Below are 15,073 nucleotides of genomic sequence, written 5' to 3'. Positions count from 1 at the left end.
CACATCCCTTTTCACCCAAGTGCCTATCAAAAAAGCCTTGACAGCTATCCAAAACAAATACAACCCCCCTAAGCACATCCTAGATCTGACCAACCACTGCCTAACCAACACATACTTCATCAACAATGGACAAAGATACAAACAGATAGAAGGAGCACCTATGGGATCACCCCTCTCACCCGTCATCGCAAACCTATACATGGAACACTTCGAAACCAATGCCTTAGACAAATCTGAACACAAACCCAAACTCTGGCTCAGACAAGCAGATGACACTTTTGTAATTTGGCCACATGGGAAAGAAAAACTGGACAACTTCCTCACACATCTCAACAGCCTACACCCCAAATACAATTCACGATGGAAATAGAAGCTAACAACCAACTCCCCTTTCTGGACATCCTAATCTACAAAAAACCCAATGGCTCCCTAGGACACACCATCTACCGGGAAAAAAAACACACCAACCGCTACTTAAACGCACAATCCCATCACCACCCTGCACAGATCAACTCCATAGCCAAGATCCTCATATCCAGAACCAAATGCCTAGCTGACAAAGACCACCTGAAAACTGAATTACACACTCTCACAAACGTATTAATCTCCAACAGATTCCAAAGAAATACTATTACCAGCCTAATCCAAAGGGAAACACCCCCCAAGGACCGAGATATAGAACAGTACAATGACATCGCCCTCCTCCCCTACATCAAAGGCACCACAGATAAAATCAGCAAAATTCTCCACAAACACAATATCAAGACAGCCTTCGGCACCGACCAAAAAATAGCCAACATCTTAAGACACCCCAAAGACACAATCCAGCTAGAAAACCAAGGAATCTATGAAATACCATGCAAAATCTGCCCAGCCACATACATTGGACAAACTAATAGAAGAATAAATGCACACATCGCAGAACACAAGAACGCAGTCAGAAAAGAAGAAAAAACTTCCTCCCTCTTCCAGCACCTTAAAGCTACAGGACATGAAATTGATTTTGAAGGAACCAAACTAATCTCCAAAACTGAACACCACAACAAGAGAATAATTATGGAAGCCATCGAAATAGAAAAACACCCCACAACATGAATAAACGTGGTGATACCTCCTGCCTACCAGACATCTGGAAACTAGCCTTAATCAATAAACGAGTCCTAGCCACGAAAACTGACACCGGACCCAGAACAACACAGTACGCCACCACCATTCACCCTCACCAGACCCAAACCCAAGCCCAAATCCATCCCTCAGACGAAATGCAACCACCATTCAGAAGCCAAACCACGACGACATCACCAGCTGCTGCACCTCCCTCCGACCCCCACACAAAGCAAACGGACACACACCATGAACACAGAGCTTGACTGCAAACTCGGAGCCAAAGCAAAGCCCAGTATGTTACTTCACAGCCTTCAGCCTTGGACATCACATTACAGAACTCAGGAGGCTACAACGCCAAAGCTCAGGATGTTACAACACAGCCAACCACCCAGGATGGTGCAACACAGAACTCAGGATATCACTACACTAGATCTCAGGATGTCATCACACAACCCATTACCCAGGTCGTTACAACACAAAAGACTAATGGACACACAGCCAGCACCTCAACTACTCAGGATGTTATGAAACAGCCAAACAATCCACAAACAATAACTCCTACACAGCCAACCAATCCACCTACAGCAACTAAGCCAGCACTCCACACACCCCCACCAATATTTATAGAGAGACAGCAGCTCCGATCACACTTTGCTCGCACAAGCACAAAGCCAAAGACCCGAGCCTGAAGATGACGAGTAGGACCTCGTCGAAACGTCGCCAAGATACTCTCAATCTTACATGGGAAAAGACCTAAATACACCAAGACCTGCATACCTATACCCGTGAAAATCTACGAAAACAAATATATATATACATATATATACACATATATATTCTTTATAACTTATTTTCCATTTAGACGTACTACTGGAATATTATGGGCTATCATTAATCCTGTCTCTAGTCGTCAGTGGACTTGCTGCAAGTCAAGCCATTTTTACTATTCTTTTCTTGGAGTTGAAAAACTACTGTGTTAAAAGGGCTTTCAAAGGGATCATCCTCAAATCTCATTATGGTACACAGGAGATACAGACCAAATGATCCATCTCAAAAAACATTCATCACCATCATTATGGCAAATTAAAATTAGGATCCTTGGCAACCTCATTGTTCTTAAGTCTTATTAAAATCAATGTCAAATGTTCTTCATTTCATGGGACTTAGCTGCATATTTGCTCAGAAACGTATTGTCAAAATATCCTATAAGCTTCTTTTGTATTGGAGAATAGTTTATACAAGTTTTGCATGCCAAAACAACTAGACACAGAGACAGTTTTTTCTCTCATGCCATCACTCCTGCAGAGCTTGCAGGAATGACTAAATTGACTGATTCAGGAGGGAACAAATTCCCACAGTACTGTCTTATGTCTAAGGATATTTATCCATGTAGTATGGATGTATTACTACTATCCTTCTCATCTTTTCTACTACCTTATCTTATTGGTATCTTATTATTATATTACTTTGTTGTTTGTATGTACACTGAGAGCTTATGCATCACAGACAAATTCCTTGTGTGTCCAATCACACTTGGTCAAAAAGTATTCTATTCTATTCTATTCTATTCTATTCTATTCTATTCTATTCTATTCTATTCTATTCTTTGGAACTATCTGATACAAGTCTACATTATATCAGATTTCAAGATATAGATGATATAGTTGAGCACAGATATTCCATAAGCAATGATGGAGCAAGGGCCAGTTAGCATCAACCTCTTCTATATCAATATTCTATTTGAAGCATTGCAACAGTAAACAAGATCTGAACAAGATTTTTAAAGTATTGAACTTTTCTATGTTCTTCTGCCTTGGGATATCCCTTTGATACCAGATAGATTTTCATGAGTGTTAGATTGAGGAGCATGTGGTAGCTGGCTATGGCTAAGAGAAAGAGTGAGTGAGCTGAAACAAAGCTGTCTATGAAATTTTTTTAAAAAAGTTCTGAATTGACTGCATTAAATGCTACTTAATGGAGGGAAATGGAGTATATTTTTATAATTTGTATCAATTAGAATTCATTTTTTATTCATCAGAACTTCTGTGTCCAAACCAGCAATACAAATGTACTTTTACTTTTTATCTTTAAATATTTTTATCTCTAAAGTGTGAGAAGGAGGATTATATGAAGGGAGGCTGCACTGTAACATGTATTCAAGCTGACCCATTCTGCATTAAAAGGTGCCCCTTTCATTTTTTATTCTCTGTTACTGACATATTCTAGATGAAACACCATTCCTTTGATACTAGGCACATCTGGCAACTATAGAGAAAGATGAGGAATTTGGTTAAATATCCCATGACCAATAACACTAGCACGAAGCCCAGGCTGGATAGCCATATGTTCTCCCTTCAAAATTCCTTTTATCCTCCTGTTACAAAAGTCATCAGCTCAGGCACAGCAAGTCTGGGATACGAAACCTTAAGTGCAAAGCTTTCACATTTGACTTCTCTCACTTTTGTTAACTGGTGCGGCTTTGCATCTGCCTTTGCAGCAAGCAAGCCATTGTCTGCAAAATGGAGATTAATGTTATTGACTTACTGTACGGGGATGCTGCAAGAATTAATGAGATTTGTGTGTTGACAGAATTAGAATAATCTTAAGGCTGAAGAAAGATGTCATGTAAAAATCTAGTTCTCATGTTTTTTTTTAATGTGTTGTTAGGATTTTTTATGTTAATATCTATTATAAGATATTAGTGAATAACATATTGCCCTTGCTTTTCTTTATATTACCTTTCCTACCTATCTGGTATTGGTAGCACCCTTTCCTTTTTTACTCACAACAGCGGTGACCTTGTGGAAATCAGGAACCAATTTGATGGAGAAAGGTTTTTCCGTGGAGCAAAGGGGGCATGGTTTTGTGTGCTGCCTGCATCCCATGGATTCGGCTTTGCTTCTTTGCACAACCCAGTTGCTGGCATGATGCGGACCAGTCCATGGACCAGGAGTTGGGGACCTCTGCTCTACAACACTCAAAGGTTAGCACATCCAAATTTCTCTTCTTATCCAACGATACTACTCAAAGAATACTACTCAATGATACTACTCAAAGAATAATCAGGAAAAACTCTAGTTTCAACCAGTCTGGTATAATTTGAAAGTAAAGGGATTTATGAAAATCTAATAAGGGTCCCATACTGTCCAATGTTGGGACTATCATATAAATATATAAAACAAGACATCATCTATAGCAGAGGTCCCCAATGTATGGGCTATGGCCACTACTGGGCTGTGGCCTCTTAGCCACTGGGCTGCATGAGTGGCTGGCCAGTGTGTACATGCATGTGTGCGCACTCACCCCCCTTGTTCTGGCACTAGCTGAGCCACAAGCCATGAACCTCTCGTATGCACACGCAGCCACATTTGTGTGTGTGCGCATGCACGGATAAAGATGCCTGCCGCTCCCTTTCCCACTGGGTTGCCAATTCAGAAAGGTTGGGACCCCTGATCTATAGCATTTGAAATTATCCCAATCTGAGTCAAATTTGGACTCTATTTATCACCGCTCCTATCTGATTATTCTGTCTATGGAGTACAGAAGAAAAAGGGAATAATGACAACAAAATAAAATAGGGAAGAACAAGAGTAGTATTTTAACTTCTGATTGGCTCACATGCTAAAGATAGGCATGAATACAAAATAGGAAGAGATCGTACATAACAGTTGTAAAGTGCCTTTTGTCTAAAATATATTTATCCTTATGCACCAAAAATAATTTTTCATGAGAATCTGTAGAACAAATTCATATATGATAGACACTTTAAGCAGGGCTATAATTGATGTCAGAATAATCCCTGCCAAAACTTCTGAAAATACTGAGGGGTCCTTGGTGCTCTCTGAGCTTGCTTGTTTTCTTGCAGCTGGTTTCATTACCCTAACTAGATAACATCATCAGTGCTAGTTACCTAGTTTGGGTAATGAAATGTCTGCAAGGAAACAAGCAAGCTTAGAGAGTACCAAGTACCCTTCATTTCAACTCTGAGCTACAAATATTCTCCTTCATTGATACTATATATATATAGCCTCAGCTACAGAAATAGACTGGGTCTTGGGTTTGAAAGTTGAATATTCTAGACCAGGGGTGGGGAACTATGGCCCTTTTATGATTTGTGGACTTCAATTCCCAGAATTCTGGGAGTTGAAGTCCACAAGTCATAAAAGGGCCCTAGCTCCCCACCTCTGTTCTAGACATTTTCCAAGCTAACTCTCTTCCAGCTCATGGAGAATTTATTCTTAATAATCCTTCTACCATCACAGGAGCTCCAGGGGATTATTTCCTCCTGGCATGCATTTTTTATTTTTTTTAGCTTGAATTTACATCATTGGGAAACATGTGAACAATAACACACAGCCACAGTAGGAGTTTTACACTATCATTCAATAATCAAGCAACTCTCCTCCCCCAGTCTTTCAAAATCTGCTTGCACTCCTAATCTCTGTCAACATCTCCTGACAGAGAGACACAGTTTGTCACAACTGTAGGCAACAACTCTGCAAAACTATGTGCAATAATATGTATAAAACACTTTGTGCTAATTCTGTCCTTCTGATGAACTGGCCTGCAGTTTCCAGAATTCTCAGCAGTTGTGGCTGCTATCAAGAATCACTCTTGTTGCAGAATACAGTATATATTTTTGCTCCCAATTTTAAGCAGAATAACTTTAAGAAGCCTACATGGAGTTGGCATTTGCTCTCTTGGCTGGAGAGAGCCCTTTGCTTTCTCTGTTTATAGGAGACACCTGCCTAATCTAATCACTCTAGGGAGGAAACCAAAGCACAGTAACATTTGCCCTCTGGCATTTCTGCCTCCCACCACTGTTAACAGTTTCTCCAGCTATGCTTATCCATCCTGAAATGGGCTGAGATCCCACTTGTTAATCCCACATCAAATGTCAACTTGCTGGAGAATTTGACTCCTGAACACTCTTAAGGTTCTGAGTCAACCATTGTCTCAATTTATGCGGTGGGCCATGACTGGCAGGAAGTCTGGAGACATTATCACTTAACTGAGAGAAAGTTTCCACCATTCATTGGACTAAAGGGCTGTGTTAATAACTTAGTGGTTGCTTCATTCTACACCCTTAAAGTTTTTTCTGAGGGGCAGTTCTCTTTGGCATCAAATGATTCTTGTAAACAAAACATGTTTTCCCCCCCCATCCAGTTATGTTTTTTTCCAATGGACTTTAAAAGATGATTTTTATTGTTGACTTATCAGTTGGAAAATATATGTGAGTTTAACTAATTAAACTTACCCACCCTCAGCTTTACCTACCGGAACTGAGTCTGTGCCATTTTATGTTACATACAGTTTTTATATCTTGTGAGTCACTAGATATGTAATAAATAAAGTCAAAATTGTGATCCAACCAATTTTGAACAGTATTCAAGTCCCATAGGTTTCAATAAAGGAAGCCTGTTGCATAATCTTAAATAAGATTATTTTGTTTTGTGGCTTAAAGCTATGGGACTATGCAAAGGATAGCAATTTTCAACAAGTTTTTCTCTCTCTCTCAGGATGCACAGGGGACCTAAATAAAGCAATTGGTTCCAATGGCGTCAAGCAGCGATCTTGTGATCTCTAGAATCCTAGACTCAAGCCTAGAGCCACCAAGATTCAGTACCCCATTACGAAAAAAAACAACACTCCTGTCCTGCCCTCTCTTCATTCTCCCTGAAATTAAGATTCTAGGCATAGTTGCAGCTTGTTTGTATAGTGTACAGAAATGTATTTGGAAGAAAGAGAAGTCAGTGCCATTTATTGCAAGGGAAAAGAGGAGAGAAAACACAGACAATATGTACAAGACTGAAGGAGAATAATTAAGAGAAAGATAGCTAGGACAGGAAAACTGGGATGAAGAGTTTCTGCAGCTGAAAGGACATCTTGCCTTCATACAGAACAACACTGCTGGTTAAAAGTGCCACAAGTAGCCAAGACTTTGTGTGTTTGGTTATTTTTAAAGAAGAAAAATTCTACCATTTGATTGGTTATTCCAAAAAAAAAGCAAGCAAGCAAGCAAGCAAAGGAATTAACATTTAGTCCTCCCTTCCTCTTTTCCAAAGAGTTTTGTCACCTTGAATTGAGAAGGGTAATTATACCTAAGGAACTTAATTGAAAAGGGCCTACTATACTCTATAAACTTCCTCCCTTCCCTATAACAACTTTAATACCTCAAATAAATAAATAAAATGCCCTGTTTTTTAAAAAAATAAAAGAGCATAGAATAGGTATGATAATCCAATTAAAGCAAGAACAGGACACACCATTATGTAGCTTAAATAGGCTGAATGTCAAAACTGGTCTTTTCTCACTATAACAAACTTTTGCAGTATTGTTAATAAAGTTCTTGACTGAACTTCTGGATTTACCACTGTTCAGAGATTGCGGTTGTGTGTGTGTGTGTGTGTGTGTGTGTGTGTGTGTGTGTGTTTGCTTGTGTATTAGACCATATTGCAGAAGCATTTTCTTTGTTAATGTTATTACATATTACATAAATCTGCATTAATGGACATCCTCCCCCTCTCCTTTCCACTGCTACCTTGTATCCATTAAAACTGATTTTAGAAGTTTGGGAGCCAATCATAAACAAGCCTTGAATATACAAAAGATCAAGGATATCAAGGTAGATCAGCAATTTGCTGACTCTGATATTTTGGACTTGAGCTGTCTCAGTTCCTTCTTATTGGCCATTCTAACTGGGCATGAATGGAAGCTTAATCTGTTCAGAATCCTATGGATTAGAGAAGTGGAAAATCTACTGCATTACAGAGGATTCTGAAATTTAATTCTAAATATTATTGAAGTGGAGAGAAAGTATGAGCAGATTTACAACATTAGCCTAAAATGTCTAAGTTAAAAAAAAGATATTAGGTCATTTCCTTTACCACTGAGAATGTTGGATGTAATTCAGGAAGTCCCTTCCTCTGTTAGAGTTTTCCACAGCCACCCCACCCACCCAGGAAACAATGTAAAACAAGGCAGCTCATTGCTCCACTGTTATTCACTAGTTAAATCAGCTCCAGGGACTGTCTAACTTGGCACTTGTAGGGAGACAACACCCAAACCTGTAGGACAAGATCAGAGAGTTCTCAGTGTTTGTCAGCCTAGGCTTGAATGGAAGCAGGAGCAATTGAAAGGTCAAAAAGACTGGGTAAGCAAAATGTTAACTAGCATGTTAATAGGCCGCTAGGAAGACTGTTGGAGACTGCCTTAGATCTGAGGTCCCCAACCTTTTGAGCACTAGGGACCGATTCCATGGAGAGAGGTTTTTCTGCTGACCAGAGGGAGCGTGGTTTTGTGTGCTGCCTGCATCCCACAGATGGGGCTTTGCTTGTTTGTGTGGACTGGTTGCTGGCATGCCGTGGCCCGGTACCGGTCCACAGACCAGGGGTTGGGGACCCCTGCCTTAGATGAGCTTTTGTTAGGGGAAATGTGCTAAAGCCTCTTTTTTTGGAAAGGCTAAAATGCGTAGGTAACTTGATGTCTTCCAGATGTTTTGGACTACCCTAGCCATAGTCATGGCTATTGAGTATACTTGCTGGTCATTCATATATCTTGGGGGAAAGTTGTTCAGTTAATTAATTTTTGACTGTGAACTGGCATGTCAAAGGAGCCATTCCAATGGTAAGTAGGACCAAGTCCATTTTGGAATTTGAAGGGGTTAAAGAGTGCTTTAAACATGTGCAAGGAACCATGTTCCTATTTTGCCTGTTCAAGGTCTCCTCCCCCCCCCCATGCAAAAATAGCCCAAATGTTTGTTTTACCAAATTTAGGAGAGTAGAGGAGAGCACAAAATGAATGCTGTCAGACTGCCATTTTGAAAGGTCAAAAGGTTTACAAAGGAAGAGGTCTTTCACTGGCATGGTGCATTAGTTCATTTCCTTCACAATACTGTAAACCAGCTCTGAAGCATTTGGAAAGCCCTCTTTCCCCCTAGATTCTGCTCTGATGGCAGCGGGCTATAAATGCCTGGGTGAAATAATAGCCACCTGGTATATTTCTCTTCTTCACCACTTCTACTATGGATGACACAGGCAAAGTGTTTTTATAAGAAAAGCAGAATGCAAACTGTAGATGTAACAAAAATAAAAGGACATACATAGGACCATACTTCTTACTTATCATCTCTTTTGATCCCTGTCCCAGAAAGACCCTGAATGTAGCATGCACAAAGAAAACTGTTGTGAAAATGTGAATAAAGTCTTTGCTAACTTTGTATGGTCAAAATTTCTTAAAGCAAAATAAATAATTCCTTAATTCAATTACAATTTATTTGGCAATAGCTTTGTATTTATTAACCACCCCAGCTGTGCAACTCTGGATGCAAAAAGAACATCAGAAACAATCTATACCTTATAAAATAAGAGATGAAAACAAATATGCACAATGCACAAATTTATAGAGGGATCCCCACATCCAATTAAATGGAGTGGGACACCAGATAAAATAGTGAGATTTTTAATAATTTTCTGGAATATGGGAAAATAAGACGCTATAAGTGTATGTTCCATAATATGTGGATCTCTATAAAGAAAGCCTGCTGTCTTGTTTAAGTCATATCAATGTTGCAAAGAGGTCATATGAACCTCAGCAGGCCCTTTTGAACCAGTATTACTTAGTTACTAACCAGAGCCAATAGCATTGCATCCCACCGGTGCATAATAGCCTTGTCTCAGGGAAGTTTGCTGATTTAAAGATCAGTAGGACATGTACTTCAGTGTCAACTATAAAGAAGTGAAATCGAAAGATACATAAAATGGCAGGTCCGTAAATGAAAGGGTAATGTTACATCTTGCTTCTGATTTTCCCTCCCTCCCACTCTTTCCCTCTGTTTAAATTTTCTATGGCCCAATGAAGAATTAACTCTAGCAGTAACACTGCCAGACAAACTGCTGTTGGTTAACACTCTGCAGATGCTTTTGAGGCAAACCAAACTGTCTGTCCATTGATACAGGATGACATTCATCAGCATCCATGTTGGTTGGTAAATGAGCAGCCATCTGGGCCATTGTATTTATCTGATACATTTTTCCATGAAAGAGATCAACGGTAAAAGATTTAGAGAAACAGAGGGAGGAAAAAAATGGCAATAGCTTTTATTTTCCATTTTTAAAAAAAGTTGGTGTGAAATTCTCCATGCATATTGCCTGCCCTGTATAGAAAACAGTATGCATATTATTATCCATTTTTTCTTAAATTCATATCATGATGTAATAATAATAATAATAATAATAATAACAACAACAACGTTGGAAGGGACCTTGGAGGTCATCTAGTCCAACCCCCTGCTCAGGCAGGAAACCCTAACCAGTGGTGGCGAACCTGTGGCACGTGTGCCAGAGGCGGCACTCAGAGCCCTTTCTGTGGACACACGTGCCATGCCCCAAAGATGGCAACCGTCCCTCTTCAACCAACCACCCGCTAACTCACTGAGGTCCCACGTGGCCGGATGCATCCCAGCACAACTGGTTTCCCTCCCCCCCGTCCCATCCCTCCTGGCCTCGCATGCTCTCCTTTTCCCAAGCACGACCCACTGCATTGCCTCCTCAGTTGTTGACTGGCCATCCAGCTCAGAGGCGGCTTCTCTGAACTGCTGGCGGTGGGCTGCGGAGCCCCAGAATGTGCCAATCGAGGGGCCAGCACGCTGTGGCTGATGACGGACACTGTTGCCCCCCATGTGCTTGCTGGCCTCTGTGTGCAGGGGCCGATGGTGTCAGGTAGCAGCCATCCTGGCTCCTGCCTCGCCTTGCCCTGCGACAATGGCATCTCTGCCCTGCCTTGCCTTGCCTCACCTCACCCTGCAGGATGAGCCTACTGCCTACCGCCCTACCTGCCAGAGATCCCCTGGATCTCCCCCAACCCTGCCCAGCCCTCACAGGTGTCTCTCCCTGCGAGCAACCTCAAGATGACTATGCCTACCTTGGCCACACCCAGCAAGTCTGCCATGACCATCACAGCCACGCCCACCTGGCAATAAGTAAGTGGGTTTTGGGTTGCAGTTTGGGCACTCGGTCCCTAAAAGTTTTGCCATCACTGCCCTATACCATTTTGGACAAATGGCTGTCCAATCTCTTCTTAAAAACTTCCAGTGTTGGAGCATTCACAGCTTCTGGAGGCAGGTTGTTCCATTGGTTAATTGTTCTAACTGCCAGGAAGTTTCTCCTTAGTTCTAGGTTGCTTCCCTCCTCCTCAAAGCTATGGGTCACATGTTAAAGAATTACACAAGGGTATTGTCCAACTAATATGAATTCTTGTGCAATTATATGAATGTAATTAAGCACTATATTTATAAGTAGTCCTCAACTTAAAGTCATTCATTTAGTTTGAAGTTACAATGGTGCTGAAAAAAGTGATTTATGACCATTTTTCACACTTATGACCACGTGATCAAAATTCATGATCACGTGATCAAAATGTAGATGCTTGGCAATGGACTTGTATTTATGAGGGTTTCAATGTCCCGGGATCATGTGATCCCCTTTTGCAACTTTCTGACAAGCAAATTCAATGGGAATTCAGATTCACTTAACAAGTGCAGTGATTCACTTAACAACTGTGGCAAGAAAGATTGCAAAATGGGGTAAAACTCATTTAACTGTCTTGCTTAGCAACATAAATTTTAGGCTCAGTTGTGGTCATAAGTCGAGGATTACCTGTACGACCGTCACTTATAGACTGGGGAACCTAGGCTGATTTCATTAACAAGGCAACTACTACATAGTATAGATCAATTTTTTCAATGGTTATTCACAGTAAATTAAATTTACTAGTTCTTTGTTCAGGCATTCTCCTGTTTCCAGCATGGCCAAGAAGATGTTGAACCTGATAAAGAACCAATTAACCAGGAAAGGAAGGAAACTGCTCAGTTGATCCAGAAGAGGATCTCCTTCAATGATGAGTAGATACCAATAGAGAAGCTTTATCATTAGCCTATCAACTATCAACAACTATCTAGAAAAACTGCAGAGCCTTGTTCCTGAAGAATATTGGTTTGGGTTTATTCATCTCAGATGGATCTCCAGAAAGAGAGAGCCTGGTTTTGCCACTTCTATTTGGACCTGTCACTTTGCTCTGTCCTGGTTCCATGAGTAAAACCATCAAGTCTTTCCTTTGTTTTCTGACATTTTCTTTAGCTCTCAAGCAGCTGTCTGTAAGGAAAGCAGCAGGATTCTCTTATAAGAGTTCCAAGCAGATCACTTGCAGAGGCCAGCTTTTGAAATGAGGCTGAAAGTTATGTGCAATTGAGGTTGACGTGGCCCAGGGCTGCATTTACTTACCCCTGACCTAGATAGCAATCTGAGCAATCACAAATATCACTTAGTTACAGTGCTCCCCAATATGGCAAGAAGATAAAGTGTATTTCTATTTATAGTTGTGATTTCTGAGTTTACATCAGTGTATGAGCATAATTTTGCATATGAGATGCCCTCATTTTCTTTTTGTACACTTTGTGATGTTTGCAGAAGATTTTGTTTACACAACATATTGTTTACTGTTTACACATCCAATATTCCACTGTTCTGAAGTAAATACATTTGTATGGAGAGTGACCATCTTTGTAAGATACTCACTTGCTATGAAGAAGGCTGCAAGACAATTTCTGCCAAAAAAACCCAAAAACACCCCAACCTGTTTTGCACACCTACACAAATTACAAATCAAGATTGGTGTCATTCACCTATCCCATCTTCTTTTTTCCCATGGGAAGAAGTGAAAAATTAAAATGAGCAGCAAGAGGAAATTTCTAAAGGAGCTCTATATTATACATCTACTCTAGGCTTTCATCTCTGTGCTAGTCACAGGAAAAGAAGAGTAATTCCCCTTTAACATTCTTGTCCCTATTCCAGCAATGCTACTGACTTAGATAGGCTAGTTTACTTCTAAATAACCCCCAAGTTGATTTGCATTAAACTACACCCTCTCAGGCCCTGGAGCTGACTGATCCCCTTGCACAATGCCTAACTCCACCTATGATACAGTTACGCATATTATGAGAACTCTGCCAGAGAGCGAATGGGAGGGAGCAATCTGTCTAAAGGAGGATGTAGCAATAATTTTGAAAAGAATATTAATTTAAGCAAAAGCCCAAAAGATGAAAGTATTTCCACACTAAAAGCAAGATTGCTTATTCTACCTTTTCCTCTCCCATCCTGTCTCTTCTTAGGCACTGACAGTTCCCTATGGTTAAGGTAGAATTTACTACTTTAAAAGGACTGTGACTCACAGAGACCAGGTGACAGTTGCTCTTTTCGGTGTTTAGAACTATAATTCTTCTCAATTATCAAAGACATAAATTACTATTATTTCCTTAGCCAAATCGAACATCTCCCTTAAAGATGTGAAGGAAAAATTGCTGGTTGTCTAGTGAATTTTTCTCTTGGAAAAAAACCCTGCTTATTCTTAATATGCAAGTTCAATGAAAGTTCAAAAGTTTATTGGTACAAAACCTGCATTCTGTAATTTGCCTGCTAGTGTCTCTGAATTGAGTAGACTTTCTGGGGGAAGGGGATTTGATCATCTTTGTAAAAGTAATAGCACAGCATATTTTCAGAGTGTGTGGCGGTGCCTATCGATCAGAATCTGACCACAGATGGTGTTAGCAGAAAGGAAGCTGGCAATGGTACAAGATGTGCCAATCATGGGAACGGATTTTTGACTGTCGCAGGAAAATATTCTTTCAGACCAGCATAATTCCTCAAGGATCCGTCACTTGAAGAATTCTGATTAGCCAGTATTATTTGGTGGGGATGGGGCGGGGAGTGGTGCCATGGCACAAAATTAAATATGATAACTAAAAAAAAACATCGTGGAATTCAATCTTGTTATCTAATGTGGCTGCGTTGCAAGACAATCACTACAGTAATTCTAAAGTGGAAAGTACTTTACAAGCAAGATTAACTGATATAATAAAGGATGGCCATGATTTAATTGTTTAATTGCAATGAGTTCTAAATTGCTACCTTAGAAGAGTGAGCAGAGCACAGCAGCCTATTAGTTTACATATCCGTAACTCTGACACTGGAACTACTAAGCATCCTTAGCATTTGGAAATGTACCCATACAACTACTGAAAACTAGGATAGTAATTTTAGTAACAGAGTCATAGATACATTGAGTCTGTTTATTTCAGGACCAGGCTATTTGAAGAACCATCTTCTCTTTTATGAACCTACTTTTCTATTGAGTTCCTTTTTGAAAACTATCTACTAAGGCCAGAGAGAGGACCTTTAGCAACACTTGGTTGTTAGACTGCACTTCTGAGAGGAATGATCTGTAATGGGTAATCTTGTAACTGCTTATGTCAACTGTTACCAGATTGTTATTCTAACACTTTATTTTATTTTTAAATTGCTGCTGTTTTGTTTCTTTCCTTTCATCGCTAAGTTTTGATAGTGGCTGTTTTGAGCAACTTACCAGTCTATAGAATGGTGGATAGAGAACATTGTCATAAAAAAGTTTTACTACTGGGAAGCAGATCAGCTTTTGAGTTACGTGCAGAAATTGATGGACTTTTCATAGTTGGCACTTATGTGCTAGGATCTCCAAGCATTTCTTGGATGCATTAATGAAGACACCTCCCTAGAGAAGCAAATGCTGTCATATATGCATTTTGCAAGTGGAGAACTGGATATGTTGAGAGGGAAAACATCTCTATTGGGGGGGGGGGCAAAAGAAAATTAATTTGATTCATTTGTTATTGTTAGTAAGGTCAGAGCTCAGACCTTGATGCAAGCTTGATGTCTTCTGACAGACCTCACCCAGAGAAACCATTTACTGTAGTTATCGACACAGAATAAAGATCTCACTGTCATTTTAACAATGAAGATCTTGCACAATTAGTTCAGTGCCTTACAAAGACATTGGTACTAATAAAGAAGTGATGTGATAGGAATAAGGTTTCCTGAACTGTCCATTATATTTTAGAGCAACTTTCTCAATCTCAGCAACTTTAAGATGTGTGGGC

The 15,073-nt window shown here is 40.1% G+C and overlaps 2 long non-coding RNA genes across 2 annotated transcripts in view; both read left to right on the top strand.

Annotated features, from left to right (window-relative positions):
* The window catches only part of LOC120297279, a 61,477-nt gene extending 57,355 nt beyond the window's left edge, over positions 1-4,122 (top strand). The window contains exon 3 of the long non-coding RNA XR_005553758.1: positions 3,872-4,122. This is a non-coding gene — a long non-coding RNA (uncharacterized LOC120297279). The remainder of the gene's footprint in view (positions 1-3,871) is intronic.
* Positions 4,123-8,167: 4,045 nt separating this feature from the next.
* On the top strand, positions 8,168-12,217 carry LOC120297277. The gene is made up of 2 exons (XR_005553757.1): positions 8,168-8,260; positions 11,892-12,217. It is a non-coding gene; the product is annotated as an uncharacterized LOC120297277 (long non-coding RNA).
* Positions 12,218-15,073: the final 2,856 nt, after the last annotated feature.

This window comes from Crotalus tigris, unplaced genomic scaffold (genome assembly GCF_016545835.1).
Source record: "Crotalus tigris isolate CLP2741 ecotype Arizona unplaced genomic scaffold, ASM1654583v1 scf7180000017604.1628558, whole genome shotgun sequence".
NCBI classification, from domain to species: Eukaryota; Metazoa; Chordata; class Lepidosauria; order Squamata; family Viperidae; genus Crotalus; species Crotalus tigris.
Note: the sequence above shows the minus strand (reverse complement) of the source record. Positions and strands in the feature narration are given on the sequence as shown.